This window comes from Henckelia pumila, chromosome 1 (assembly GCF_033568475.1).
Source record: "Henckelia pumila isolate YLH828 chromosome 1, ASM3356847v2, whole genome shotgun sequence".
NCBI lineage: Eukaryota > Viridiplantae > Streptophyta > Magnoliopsida > Lamiales > Gesneriaceae > Henckelia > Henckelia pumila.
This window is the reverse complement of record NC_133120.1, coordinates 16,687,543-16,703,512: the sequence shown is the minus strand read 5'-3', so window position 1 is coordinate 16,703,512 and position 15,970 is coordinate 16,687,543.

Below are 15,970 nucleotides of genomic sequence, written 5' to 3'. Positions count from 1 at the left end.
TTTGTTGACTGTAACATCCCTACATCATTCCCAATGAGTAGGATGTCATCAACATAAAGTACTAAGAATGTCACAGCATCCTTAACTACTTTCTTGTACACGCACGGTTCCTCCGGGTTCTTGATGAAACCAAAATCTTTTATTGTTTCATCAAATTTCTGGTTCCAACTTCTTGATGCTTGTTTTAGACCATAAATTGATCTCTGAAGCTTGCATACCTTATGCTCGCTTCCCATGGATGTGAACCCCTCTGGCTGCTTCATATAGATTTCTTCCTTAATGTCTCTATTAAGAAAAGCAGTCTTCACATCCATTTGCCATATTTCATAGTCATACCATGCAGCTATGGCAATAAGGATTCTTATGGACTTGAACATTGCAACTGGTGAAAAGGTTTCATCATAGTCAACTCCTTGTCTTTGAGTGTAACCTTTCGCCACCAATCGCGCCTTGTAGGTCAATACCTTACCATCAGGCCCAAGCTTTCTCTTGTAGATCCATTTACACCCTATTGGAACAATTCCATCAGGAGGATCTACTAAAGACCAAACTTGGTTTGTATGCATTGAATCCAATTCAGACTGCATAGCTTCAAGCCATAAATTTGAATCCGCATCAGAAATTGCTTCCTTGAAGTTTCTTGGATCACATCCAATGTCAGGTTCATCTTGATCCCCTTCAAGAAGAAGACCATATCGAACAGGAGGTCTAGAAGTCCTCTCGGATCTTCTAGGTTCAGGCGTGTCCAGTAATGGTTCCTGAGGCGTAGGATCGTTATTTTGTATTTCGGGTTCTTCTCGAACTTCTTCGAGTTCCATCATCTCGCCTTTCTTATCCAATAAGAACTCCTTCTCCAAGAAGGTGGCATTCCTAGAAACAAACACCTTTGTTTCAGCAGGATAATAGAAATAATATCCGATTGAATTCTTCGGATACCCTACAAAATAACATAAGCTGGATCGACTATCCAACTTATCTCCCACTGTCCGCTTCACGTAAGCAGGACATCCCCAAATCCTCAAGTACGAATACTTGGGAGCTTTGCCATTCCATAACTCGTATGGTGTTTTGTCCACTGCTTTAGTGTGGACGTTGTTCAACAACAATACCGCCGTTTCAAGCGCATAGCCCCAAAATGAAGGTGGAAGCTCAGTGAAGCTCATCATGGATCGAACCAGGTCCAACAAAGTTTGATTACGACGCTCCGATACACCATTCAGCTGTGGTGTCATAGGAGGAGTCCACTGAGAGAGAATCCCATTCTCTTTTAGATAGTCCAAAAACTCGGTACTTAAGTATTCTCCACCTCGATCCGATCGAAGTGCTTTACTACTTTTACCTAGCTTGTTTTCTACTTCAGCCTTGAATTCTTTGAACTTTTCAAATGCTTCAGACTTATATTTCATTAAATATAAATACCCATACCTTGAATAATCGTCAGTAAAGGTAATGAAGTAGGTGTGGCCATATTGAGTCCCAACTCTAAATGGTCCACAAACATCTGTATGGATCAAATCCAACAGATTTTGACTACGCTCAGGTTTCCCCTTAAAAGGAGATTTAGTCATTTTCCCTTTTAGGCAGGATTCACAAGTAGGTAGAGAGTTAATATCAGACATATCAAACATGCCCTCTCCCACTAGCTTGTTCATCCTCCTTGAGGAAATATGACCTAGTCTAGCGTGCCAAAGGTTTGCCGGGTTTTGACTATCGATTTTCCTTTTGTTTGTTGTCGCCGGTTTATCAATATAATTTATTGGAACGTCTTTTAGTTTTAAGTTGTATAGATCGTTTTCAAGTTGTCCATTTCCAATCAAACATTCATTCTTGTAAATATTGCAAATCCCATTAACAAAATTGCAAGAATAACCATCTCTATCTAGCATAGAAACAGAAATAATGTTTTTAATTAAATCCGGAACAAATAAAACATCTCTTAAAAATAACTTAAAACCGTTCTGCAAAATTAAACAAACATCTCCAATGGCTGTAGCTTCAACTCTGGAACCATTCCCGAGCCTCAGCTGGGTCTCACCCATTCTAAGCCTGCGACTTCTTGTCATCACCTGCAAATCATTGCAAATGTGAGATCCACATCCGGTATCCAATACCCAAGAAGTAGTATTAAGTGAAATGTTTATTTCAATATAGAACATACCCTTTGCAGTTCCCAACTGCTCTAGATATTCCTTGCAGTTGCGCTTCCAATGACCGGCTTCTTGCAGTAATGGCAAACATCCTTGGATTTTCCATTGTTTGAAGCCTTTGTCTTGTGCTTCTTCTCGGGCTCGACTTTCTTGGGTGGGGCAGAACGTTTCTTGCCCTTCATACTTGGCCCCTTCTTAGCAGAAGATGAGGAGCCCACCAAGAAAGCTGGCTTATCCTTCTTAAGTGTGGATTCATATGTCACAAGCATATTGACCATCTCTTCAAGGGTGGCCTCTATCTTGTTCATATTAAAATTCACCACAAATCCGTCAAACGAAGAAGGAAGAGACAGAAGTAGTAAATCCACGTTGAGTTCATGCTCCAACACCAAATCAAGGGTCGCTAACTTTTGTATGAGCCAAATCACTCGTACCCCATGATCACGGACCGAAGTCCCTTCACGCATGCGACACGTCATCAGCTCCTTAACAGTTGCGAACCTTTCAGCCCTCGATTGAGCCCCAAAAAGTTCCTTGAGTTGAGCGTGAATGTCAGCAGCATTCACGGTGTCCTCAAATCGCCTCTGGAGTTCATCAGACATCGAGGCTTGCATATAGCATTTGGTCTTGATGTCATGGTCCCACCATGCATCAAGTTTGGCCAATTCCTCCGGACTTACGTCAGTTGGTGCTTCCTTCGGAGGTGATTTCTCTAACACGTAGAGCATCTTCTCCGAAGTCAAGACAATCTTCAACTTCCGGAACCATTCCGTATAGTTTGCGCCAGTTAACTTGTTTTGTTCGAGGATCGAGAATAATGGATTACGCGAATTCATTGTATGAAATACTGAAAAGAAAAACAGACATATATCAATGATTGTTTAAGCAATTTACTAAGACATAAAATAGGCGAAATTTAATTTTATGAATCTCACTCCCACTATTTTAACGATTTCACCACCCTCTAGTGAAAACGAGAAACCTTTTCCTTAGTGAGAACATGGAGTCCAATTGACAAACTTATGGTCCCGAATAATATCAGCCAACCATAATTCTCAAAAGGTAGAGCCCAATTGCTTCCAAAGCAACCCCCATGTATTTACCTCATGTCCAATAAGGGCCCAATAATATGACGCCGTTTAAAATGACATGTCAAGATGACCCATCAATATTAAGTTGTGATGGACGGTCGCCATGTGGATCCCCCAATAATATGAGCCGATCCCATGGGAGTTCCACCCAACTTACAACATTTGTCGATCCAATGTACAGCTTTCCGACGGACGGGCCCCCCCAATAATATGAGCCGGACCGTATCCGCGGGTAGCATCACATACATTGACCGTTGATGGAAGGTAGGAACATTTAAACAAATTTAAATTTCCTTTATTTATCTTGATATCAATTTTAAATCATATTTAAAATGAGGGATTTTTAATTATAAAAATATTTGTCTCATCATATTCAATTTATTGCATGCTTGCCGGAGTCACGCAATTATGTCTAAACATGCATACAATCATAATATCATATATTATTTAGGATGATCGATTCCATTTCTAATTGACCCGTGGTTGCCAATCACGAGTCTTAGTCCAATCCTAGGTAATATGCAGTATGCAATGCAATCCTATTACATGTGCTTCCAATTTACATTTCTTCAGTCTTTATTGTCTGCTGGGCCCACCATCTTCAAATCTTGATCTCCCACTAAATCTAATGTATTTACAATAAATAGCAATGACAAGTAGGGGATACATTTTTAGGGGTGGGAACGGGCCATAAACCAAGCCCACTTTTATTACATATGACATTCATATCGGGCCATAAACCAGGCCCATTAATAAAACCAACAACAATAAAAACAAAATGTAAATTCCTAACATACACCTACAAAATTGGTCATGGCAATCGATCATCCTTATCCAATAACTTTTAATTCAAAATTAATTTATTGGATAACATGCAGTGACAATTCAAATTTAAACAAGATAAAATCATATTTTATATATAAAATCTTATTTCACATATAAAATCATATTTTATCTCTTTATCAAATAAAATCATATTTTATCTACAAAATCCAATTTTATAGATAAAATCATATTTTACTTAATATATCCATAAGATCAAATCTTATCATCAATTGTACCAAAAATAATTGATTTCAAAATTCAATTTAAGGATAAAATATTAAAATTTTCCAAAAATTCAAATTTATCCAAAAATCAATTTTAAAATTTACGGACTCAAACAATTCGATCCGAAATCTCGTGAACCAATCAAAAACAATTTTTGACCGGACCAAAAATAAAATTTTAACGCATTAAAATTAATTTTAAATAAAAATTTAATTTTTCCCGCGGGCCGCCCGGGACACTCCCGGGCTGGCCCGCACCCGTGGGCGCGGGCCGGGGGCAGCCTGGCTGCCCCTTTAGGGCAGCAACAGTTGCTGCCCTGGCGGCGCCTGGCGCCGCCCCTGGGCGGCGCCGAGCGTCGCCGGCGCCGCCCTGGGCAGCGCACAGCGCTGCGCTGGGCAGCGCCGAGCGCTGCCCTGGCGGCGCTGAGCGCCGCCCCTGGGCGACGCCGTGGGCGGCGCCGTGAGCCCCCTTTGGGCGGCGCCGTGCGCCGCCCGGGGCAGCAACAATTGCTGCCCCACCGGGCAGCGATCCAATCGCTGCCCAGGTTTTGCCCCGAAAATTTTTTTTTTTTATTTAAAAATATTTATTTTGTTTCAAAAACCGAGACTCAAAAATTTTTTGTACAATCGATTAATTTAATCGTTTGATCTGAGAAACCTGGCTCTGATACCACTGTTGGAAAACGCGGCTCTCAGATCAATCACGATTGATACCCGGTGCAGCGGAAGTTTAAAAATTTTATTATGGAACAATTCCATATTGTGGGTATCAACCGTTCAACGATTAAATTATAAGTGTGTGTAAAATTAAATAACTATTATTAAATTTTACCTTCAATCTCGAAGCGAGATTATTGGACACCACACAGATTTCTCTGCGCTTCTTGTATCTCCCAGGAACTGATGAACTCCTTCAATCAGGTCCACGAATGAGGTTTTAATCCCTCTGATAGATTGCACTAGAAAATCTATCAGAAGTTTTTCTGTGAAGAGATTAAACGAATCTGATTCGTTATTCCTGACTGCAATTCAAAATCACAGACCGGAATTTTCTCTGACAGAGAGGGAGGGGTGATCGGCCGAATTATTGAGAGAGAGGCTAGGGTTTTTCCGAAAACTCTGTCTCAAAATAATGACCTGTTGTGTTGTAATTTTTGTACTGTAATAACTTATTTATAATGCAGGCCACTAACACCTTAGGGCCCATTAGTCATAAGTTGAGGCCCGACAAGCAAAGCCCGCATGTTCAGAAATTAATATAAAATTCATCGTTACTCCGATTGATAAACCGATTTTACCAATGTGCACAGAAACCATTTCTGCACATTTTAAAGTCAAGATAAATTTTCCTGAATCCGAATTCAGTGATTTCCAAAAATGTACATCCCTATGTCATTTTAGGAAATCCTACTCCCTTACTCTTATTTAAGAAGTCCAACTTCTTTATTCATTAAATTTAACTCTTTAAATTTAACTATCTCAACGGGGATTAAAACTCCATTACACTGTGTGACCCTCAATGGTTCAGGGATACAGCTAGCCGTGGGCTCACAACTCCTTGTGACTCGGAACAACGATTTCCGACTTGCCCAACGAATCATGGTAAAGCGCCTAGCAACATCGCCCCATGATTCCCTAGGTATCACTGATAGTGCCTACAAGAACCAGTAGATTTTGGTTAGCGTACAGTACGGTCCCTTCATCCATATATCCCGATCGAATCAACAACCATTGGTATATCGAGAGTCGCTCAAGATTCGATAACTATGCAATACATCTTGAAGATCAAATTAGTGACATCGCATGTGCTACTAAGAAACCATTTCTTAAATCACATCAAGTACTCTGGCCAGAGATTCGTCACACTAATATCTCCTCAGATCGCATAGGATATCCACACTCGCAAGTATGTGGTGAATCCTTGACAACAATGCATCGACTCCTATATGTGTTGTAACTGTACCAAATCCCGACACCTGATGACCCCATAGAGTCGGTAAACGAGTCAAAGCACAGTACTAGCATATAGAGTCTCCATGATGTTTCAAGTAGTAAGGACTAATGGTGTACAACCAAAACCGCGGACTTTATCCACTCGATAAGTGATAACCACTTGGAAAGTCCGGATAGGGTAGTTCGATTATTCATCCTATGAATATCCATTTGCATGCTTCGAACATCTCCATGTTCCCTACCAATGAAACGTGGTACTCCGCATCGCAAATGCTAGTCTCAAACTCGAGCGATCCTTATCCTTATTATCGGACGGCTCAATTGACTAGGAACAGTTTAGAATATACAGTGACTATAAGATGTATTTCATGATAGACATCCCCATGTTCTACCACATCTTACATACACTATAGTATATTCAAGGTCTTTATCAAAACAACAATAGTATATCACAATATAACATTATGAAGAAAGATAAAGTCATTGCCATTAATAAAAGTGTAAATTATATTAAACAAAAGATCGTTTGTACAAAGAGTCATCAAAGCCCATAGCCACAAGTTGGCTCACTGGGCACCCACTCTTTCAGGAGAGCCACTGAGTCTGCGACAGGGAGCCATGTCTATTGACGAGTATCAGCAGAAGTTCTTTGATCTGTTGTCTTATTGCCCTGAGAATGCCGACAGCTCTGAGATGAAGTATAATATGTTCCTTCAGGGCCTTAACCCTGAGATCCATGACCGTGTGGCGGTTGGCGATGACATGACCTACGAGGGTTTGGTGAGCCATTGTCACCAGGCGGAGGATAGCATTCGGTGGAACAGGTCTTTTTCTCAGTCTAGGCCTGTGAGTTCTTTGGGTCCCCGTGCTCAGACATTCAAGAAGTCCGGATCTACTTCTTCTTCCTGATTCTTCTTGTGTTGTCCGTTTTGGGAAGAAGGACAAGTGTGATCATTGTGGGAAGAACCATCCGACCGATCGATGACTCAAAGCTTCTGGAACTTGTTTTCGATGTTGAGAGGTTGATCATCTCCGGAGAGATTATCCGCAGTCTGGGGGAGGCGGTTCTGGTTCAGGGTCTGGTTCTTAGGCTACCATTTAGCAGAGGACGCAGGGACAGCCTGCTGGGAGTTCTCATTTGAGACCGCGGGCTTCTTTCCTGGTGTTCGCCTTGAGGCATGATCAGGCTGTGGAGGAGAATGAGAAGGTCATCGCAGGTACATTTCTACTTTATGGTATACCTGCTATCGTATTTATTGACACTGGTGCATCTCATTCCTTCATTTATGCACGTTTTGTTAAGAGGCATAAGTTACCATGCATTGCACTAGACGTAGTAGTTTCTATTTCTACTCCGACGGGTCAATCTGCTTTGGCTAAGCGTCTAGTGATGGGTTGCCCTTTAGAGTTCGAAGGGAATATTCTGTTAGCGAATCTCATGGTTCTTGCGATGGATGACTTCGATTGTATTCTGGGGATAGACATGCTGACTACCTATCGAGCTTCAGTGGACTGCTATCAGAGATTAGTACGCTTTCATCCGGATGGGAGTGAGAGCTGGTTTTTCTATGGTGAGGGAGCACGACCCCCGATACCTTTAGTATCAGCTTTGAGAGCCTGTCGAGCTTTAGAGTCTGGCGGGGAAGGCTACCTTATCTATGCTGTTGATTTGTCCGCTGAGAGCGTTGGGATAGAGAGCATTCCTATTGTGAATGAGTTCCCAGATGTATTTCCAGATGAGATTATGGGTTTCCTCCTGCTAGGGAAGTCTAGTTTGGCATAGAGCTGATGCCGGGTACTTCGCCTATTTCTCGAGCACAATATCATCTGGCTCCGTCAGATATGCGAGAGTTGAAGAATCAGTTACAGGATCTTTTGGACAAGGGGTACATTCGTCCTAATGTATCTCCTTGGGGAGCTCCTGTTCTCTTTCTGAAGAAGAAGGATGGGTCTATGCGGTTGTGCATTGACTATCGGCAGCTGAACCGAGTTACTGTGAAGAACAAGTATCCTTTGCCTCGTATTGATGACTTGTTTGATCAGCTGCAGGGCACTTCAGTTTACTCCAAGATTGACTTGATATCTGGGTATCATCATTTGAGAGTCCGGGATCAGGATATAGCCAAGACCGCATTTCGTACTCGCTATGGGCATTATGTGTTTCTAGTGATTCCATTTGGATTAACTAATGCGCCGGCTATATTTATGGATCTGATGAACCGTGTCTTCAGGGAGTATTTACACAAGTTTGTCGTGGTCTTCATTGACGACATCTTGGTGTATTCGTGTAATGCGGAAGAGAATGTTTCTCACTTGCGAGTGGTACTGCAGACTCTTTGGGATGAGCAGTTGTACGCCAAACTGAGCAAGTGTGAGTTCTGGATGGAACGAGTGATTTTTCTTGGCAATATCATATCCAGGGATGGGATTTCTGTTGATCCGAGCAAGATTGAAGTTGTGCTTAATTGGTCGCGATCGACGACGGTTGCTGAGATCTATAGCTTTTTGGGTCTAGCAGGATATTATCGTCGCTTCATTATGAACTTCTCTCGGCTAGCTCGACCGTTGACGCAGCTTACCCGCAAGGGTGTGGATTTCGAGTGGTCCTTCGAGTGCGAAGAGAACTTTTGTGAGCTTCGACGGCGGTTGACTTCTGCGCCGGTGTTGGCTTTACTGTCAGGATCTGGAGGGTATGTGGTTTACACAGATGCTTCTCTTCAGGGGTTAGTTTGTGTCCTGACTCAGAATGGGCATGTGATAGCATACGCTTCTAGACAATTGAAGTTGCACGAGGACAACTATCCAGTTCACAATTTGGAGTTGGCAGCTATTGTGTTCGCTTTAAAGATCTGGCGTCATTATCTGTATGGCGAGAAATTCGAGATCTTTACCAACCACAAGAGTCTCAAGTATGTGTTCACTCAGGCGGAGTTGAAAATGAGGCAGAGACGTTGGATGGACTTGCTTAAGGACTATGATTGCGAGATTAAGTACCATCCGGGAGCTGCTAATCTCACCGCTGATGCTTTGAGTCGCAAGGTGCGACTATCCGCACTTCAGACTTGTTCGATGTCTAGTGCGATCAGAGACTGTTGTACTTCAGGGTATACCTTCAAGCATAAGAAAGGTATGCAGAGTATCCAAATGTTTGAAATTTTATCTGAGCCAGCTTTGTATTCGCGGATTTGAGATGCTCAGATGTCTGATTCGAAGACCCAGCGTTTGGCTCGTCTAGCCAACGAGGGTAGTACGTCTGGATTTCACTATCTGTTAGATGGTTTCCTGTGTTTGTCTGGTAGACTTGTGATTCCGCAGGATGAAGAGTTCCGAGAGGAGATCTTGTCTCAGGCACATCGCACCAAGTTGAGTATTCATCCGGGGAGAAACAAGACGTACAAGGATCTACGTACTCGGCTTTAGTGGAAGGGGATGAAACGCAGCGTGTATCAGTATGTTTCAAGATGTTTGGTGTGTCAACAGGTCAAGGCAGAGCACCGACGACCTGGAGATTTGCTTCACAGTCTGCCTATTCCGGAGTGGAAATGGGAGTTTATCACGATGGATTTTGTGACCCATTTGCCGATGTCCTCAAGGAATTGTGATGCTATCTGGGTTGTGGTGGACCGACTCACCAAGTCAGCGCATTTCATTGCCTATAGCCGAGAGTAAACTGTGGATCGTATGGCCCATTTGTATGTTCAGGAGATCGTTCGACTCCATGGAGTGCCTGTGAGCATTGTCAGCGATCGAGACCCCATGTTCACTTCTAGGTTTTGGGGGAGTGTTCAGCGTGCGATGGGCACTACTCTCAGCTTGAGTACTACTGCCTATCATCTGAAGACAGATGGTCAGTCAAAACGCACTATCCGTACATTGGAGGATATGCTTCGAGCTTGCACTATGGACTTTGGTACAGCCTGTCAGGATCATTTGCCATTGATTGAGTTCGCGTAAAACAACAGTTATCATACTAGCATTGGGATGGCACCTTTTGAGGCATTGTACGGGCGACGTTGTCGTACTCCACTCTTCTGGGAAAAAGTGGGGGAGAGGCAGGCTGAGGGACCGGAGTTTATCCAGCAGGCAGTAGATGTTGTTGATTAGATCAAGAAACGGATTAAGACTACGCAGGATCGTCAGGCCAGCTATGCTAACACTAAGCGTAGGCCTCTGCAGTTTGATGTTGGGGAGAAAGTGTTTCTGAGAGTGTCACCTTTCCGCAGGATTCTCAGATTTGGCCTTAAGGGTAAGTTGTCTCCCAGGTTTATCGGTCTGTTTGAGATCTTGGAAAGCATTGGCGATTTGGCTTATCGTCTGGCTTTGCCACCGTATCTGTCCAGTATTTACAACGTGTTCCACGTATCTCTGTTGCGATGGTATGTGGCAGATCCGTCTCATATTCTACATCGTTCTGAGGTTCAGGTGGATAAGGATTTGACCTATGTTGAGAAACCTATTCGTATCCTGGAACATAAGGATAAGGTCTTGCGGAATAAAGTCATTCCTCTGGTTTTAGTTCAGTGGCAGCGCCGAGGCACCGAAGAAGCCACTTGTTAGCTCGAAAGCAGGATGCATACAGAACATCCTGAGTTATTTTGATTTCATTTTCGAATTGTATTCATTTGTAAACTCTGTATATTTTGCAATTTGAATAAGAGAATGTTTATGTATCTTGTTTAACATTCAGTACTTAAGATCTGATTTCGAGGACGAAATATCTTAAGTGGGGGAGAATGTAGTAGCCCGAACCCAGTTTTAGTGATTAACTATTATTTAATCCAATAAACATGATTAAAGAGACTTCTAATGGATTAACGGAGAGCAGGATTAGACCCAGGATGATCAAAAATGGTCCGAAGGTTCAGGCAGAATGAAAGCAACGTTCTAGGAACGGATGCAATGTTCGTGCCATCAGAAATGCGTCACTACTTACATACTTGATGTGACATTGGCACCATCGGAAGCAACGATGGTGAACGGACGCAACGTTCGTTAGGCAGAACGGACGCAACGTTTTTGAACGGACGTTCCATTTGTGGTCTATAAATAGGGGTGCCGAGGTTCACATTTGGGTCCCGCGTATCCACTAGTATTTTCAGTATGTGAGCCACCTCCTGAAGCGACGGCACAGCGTGCTACATACCAGGGCCCGGTCTGTCTTTGTTATCTGATCCTTGACCTCGAGTCTATAGGGAGTTCACTTGCATTCATGTATACTAATACGCTGGTGCTGAGCATTTTATGCTCACGTCTCGTACTCTGTGTTTTCGAACACCCTATTCCTTGGGGTAGGTTTGCGATTGGACGAGGCAGGTGGATCCAAGAGGGGCTAGGCAGTGGTTGGCCAGCTGGAGCTTCGTCTAGGCTTTTATTCTGTTGTATTGGGTTTATACACTGTTCGATCTGGTTGTATAACATTTGGATATTTACAGATTCCTTTCCTTGGGATTGTATAATGTTTATAGTTTCCGCAGTTTAATTTTGATTACTGTTTTGATTAAGTTAATTTCATGTCTAAGTTCTGTTTAGTAGGTGATCTCGGTAAAGATCACTACATAAGGCATGATTAGTGTCGTGCCAGATGTCATGCATTCGGTTGACACCTGTCCCGGATCATCTTCTATAAATAGGAGTTGAGGTTTCAGATATTTTCACACCATTTCATCTCACTTCATAGTTATACTCGGACCGAGGAGTAACTCGGGAGTTCGGGAAGGAAGAGCTCGGGCTTGACCAAGAGCAGTTTAGGTCGGGCTTGACCAAGAGCAGTTCAGGTTGGACTTGACAAGGAGCAGTTCAGCTCGGGGCTTGACCAGGAGCAGTTCAGGTCGGGCTTGACAGGAGAAGCCAGGTCGGGTCAGGCTTGAGACCAGGTCGGGTTGGGCTTGGACCTATGACAGCTAGGGGTTGTCTTCTTCCAACTAAGTACAGACTTCGGTGTGAGGTACGAAAGTACTGTTCGAGATATCCTGACTGAGTATGCATGCAATATGTGTCTGCATGATTTATATGACATGATATTATGTTGCATACATTTGAATCTTGAGCTATCTCTTTTGAGATGTATGTTAGTAGGGTTTTACCCTATCCTGTTAGTAGATGGACTTACATTGAATTGGGTCCGGCGTATCCACTGGTATTTTCGGTATGTGAGCCACCTCTTGAAGCGACGGCACAGCGTGATACATGCCAGGGCTTGGTCTTTTTTTGTTATCTGATTCTTGACCTCTAGTCAGTAGGTGGTACACTTGCATTCATGTATACTCATACTCTCGTGCTGAGCATTTTATGCTCATGTCTCGTACTCTGTGTTTCTGGACACCCTATTCCATGGGGCAGGTTTGCGATTGGATGAGGCGGATGGAACCAAGAGGGGCTAGGCAGTGGATGGCCAGCTGGAGCATCGCCTATGGATTTTATTCTATTGTAATTGGGTTTATACGCTGTTCGATTTGGTTGTATAACTATTTGGGTATTTACATATTCCTTTCCTTGGAATTGTTTATTGTTTGATTGTTTCCGCAGCTTAATTCTGGTTTACTGTTTGATTAAGTTAATTGCATCCTTAAGTCTCTGTTAGTAGGTGATCTCGGTAAGGATCACTACATTTATGGTATCAGAGCATGCATAGTATTCTTGGGATTTAGATTCTGCATAAGATAACCGTAAGGTAATTTTTGTAGATGGCAGATCACGGTGATCAGAGTAGTAATGGCCATATAGGCGGACGTTGTGGCGATGACGATTAGGAGAGTCTTTGAAAACGCCATCATCATCGTCATGATGAGAACCGTTTCAGTGTGCGCCGATTCTTACAGATGGGTCCTAAGACCTTGATTGGAGGCGAGACTCTGGAGGATGCGGAGAACTGGCTAGATCGCATGGAGACGACTTTTCAGACGTTCCACTGTACTGAGAAGCAGGAGAATCATGGTTATCTTCTGGATGGGCGAGCCAGTAAGTGGTGGAGGTTTACTTCTTCACCATTCGTTGTGGCAAGAGGAGTTGCCACTTGGGCCGAGTTCCGCACAGCTTTTTAGAAGCTTTATTTTCCTCCTGCACTCCGTCAGACGAAGGCGGGTGAGTTACTGAGTTTGCGCCAGGGATCTATGTCTATTGAGGAGTGTCAGCAGAAGTTCTTTGATCTATTGTCCTATTGCCCCGAGATTGCTGATAGTTCCGAGATGAAGTACAATATGTTCCTTCAGGGCCTTAACCCGGATATTCATGACCGTGTGGCAGTCGGTGATGATATGATCTACGAGGGTTTCGTGAGCCGTTGTCACCAGGCTGAGGATAGCATTCGGCGTAACAGGTCTTTCTCTCAATCTAGGCCTGCTAGTTCTTTGGGTCCCCATGCTCAGTCTTTCAAGAAGTCTGGATCTACTTATTCTTCCTCTGGTTCTGGTGGTGTTGTCCGTTTTGGGAAGAAGGAAAGGTGCGACCATTGTGGGAAGAACCATCCGACAGATAGATGTCGTAAAGCTTATGGGGGATGTTTCTGTTGTGGAGAGGTTGGTCATCTCCGTAGGGATTGTACACTAGCTGGGGGAGGCGGTTCTAGTTCTGGTTCAAGATCGGGTTCTCAGGCCATCGTTCAGCAGAGGTCGCAGGGACATTCTGCTGGGAGTTCTCACTTGAAGCCGCGGGCTTCTGGCCAGGTGTTTGCCTTGAGGCACGATCAGGCAGTGGAGGAGAATGAGAAGGTCATCACAGGTACATTTCTGTTATATGGCATACCTGCTTTTGTACTTATTGACACTAGTGCATCTCATTCCTTTATTTTTGCACGTTTTGTTAAAAGACATAAGTTACCATGCATTGCACTAGACGTAGTAGTTTATGTTTTTACTCCGAAGGGTCAATCTGCTTTGGCTAAACGTCTAGTGATGGGTTGCCCTTTAGAGTTTGAAGGGAACATTCTGATAGCGAATCTCATGGTTCTTGCGATGGATCATTTCGATTTTATTCTGGGGATAGACATGATGACTACCTATTGAGCTTCAGTGGACTGCTATCAGAGATTAGTACGATTTCATCCGGATGGGAGTGATAGCTGGTTTTTCTATGGTGAGGGAGCGCGACCCCCAATGCCGTTGGTATCAGCTTTGAGAGCCTGTCGAGCTCTAGAGTCTGGCAGGGAAGGTTACCTCATCTATGCAATTGATTTGTCCGTTGAGAGCGTTGTGATAGAGAGTATTCCAGTTGTGGATGAATTCCCAGATGTATTTCCTGATGAGATTCCGGGTTTTCCTCCTGTTAGGGAAGTTGAGTTTGGCATAGAGTTGATGTTAGATACTTCTCCTATTTCTCGAGCACCATATCGTCTGGCTCCGTCAGAGATGCGAGAATTGAAGAATCAGTTACAGGATATTTTGGTTAAGGGATACATTCGTCCTAGTTTATCTCCTTGGGGAGCTCCTGTTCTTTTTGTGAAGAAGAAGGATGGGTCTATGCGGTTATGCATTGACTATCAGCAACTGAATCGGGTTATTGTGAAGAACAAGTATCCTTTGCCTCATATTGATGACTTGTTTGATCAGCTGCAGGGTACTTCGGTTACTCCAAGATTGACTTGAGATCTGGGTATCATCAGATGAGAGTCCGAGATCAGGACATAGCCAAGACAAATTCCGTACTCGCTATGGGCATTACGAGTTTCTAGTGATGCCGTTTGGATTGACAAATGCACCGGCTATATTTATGGATCTGATGAACTGTGTTTTCAGGGAGTATTTGGACAAGTTTGTCGTGGTTTTCATTGACGACATTCTGTTTTATTCACGCAATGCAGACAAGCATGTCTCTCACTTGCGGTTGGTACTGCAGACTCTTTGGGATGAGCAGTTGTACGCCAAACTAAGTAAGTGTGAGTTCAGGATAGATCGAGTGGTCTTTCTTGGCCATATCGTATCCAGGGAGGGGATTTATGTTGATCCGAGAAAGATTGAAGTTGTGCTTCATTGGTCGCATCCGACGACGGTTGCTGAGATCCGTAGTTTTCTGGGTCTGGCAGGATATTATCGTCGCTTCATTTTGAACTTCTTTCAGCTAGTTCGACCGTTGACGCAGGTTACCCGCAAGGGTGTTGATTTCGAGTGGTCCTCAGAGTGTGAGGAGAATTTTTGTGAACTTCGACGACGGTTGACATCTGCGCCAGTGTTGGCATTACCGTCAGGATCTAGAGGGTATGTGGTTTACACAGATGCTTCTCTTCAGAGGTTAGATTGTGTTCTGACTCAGAATGGGCATGTAATCTCATACGCCTCTAGAAAAATGAAGTTTCACAAAGACAATTATCCAGTCCATGATTTGGAGTTGGCAGTTATTGTGTTTTCTTTTAAGATCTGGCGTCATTATCTGTATGGCGAGAAATTTGAGATCTTCACCGACCACAAGAGTCTCAAGTAATTGTTCACTCAAACTGAGTTGAACATGAGGCAGAGGCGTTGGATGGACTTGCTTAAGGACTATGATTGCGAGATTTAGTACCATCCGGGAGCTGCTAATCTCACTGCTGATGCTTTGAGTCGAAGGTGCGACTATCCGCACTTCACACTTGTTCGATGTCCAGTGCAATCGGGGAGTGTTGTTCTTTAGGGTATACCTTCAAGCACAAGAAAGGTATGCAGAGTATCCAGATGTTTGCAATATTATCTGAGCCAGCTTTGTATTCGCGGATTCGGGATGCTCAGATGTCTGATCCAACGACTCACTGTTTGGATCGTCT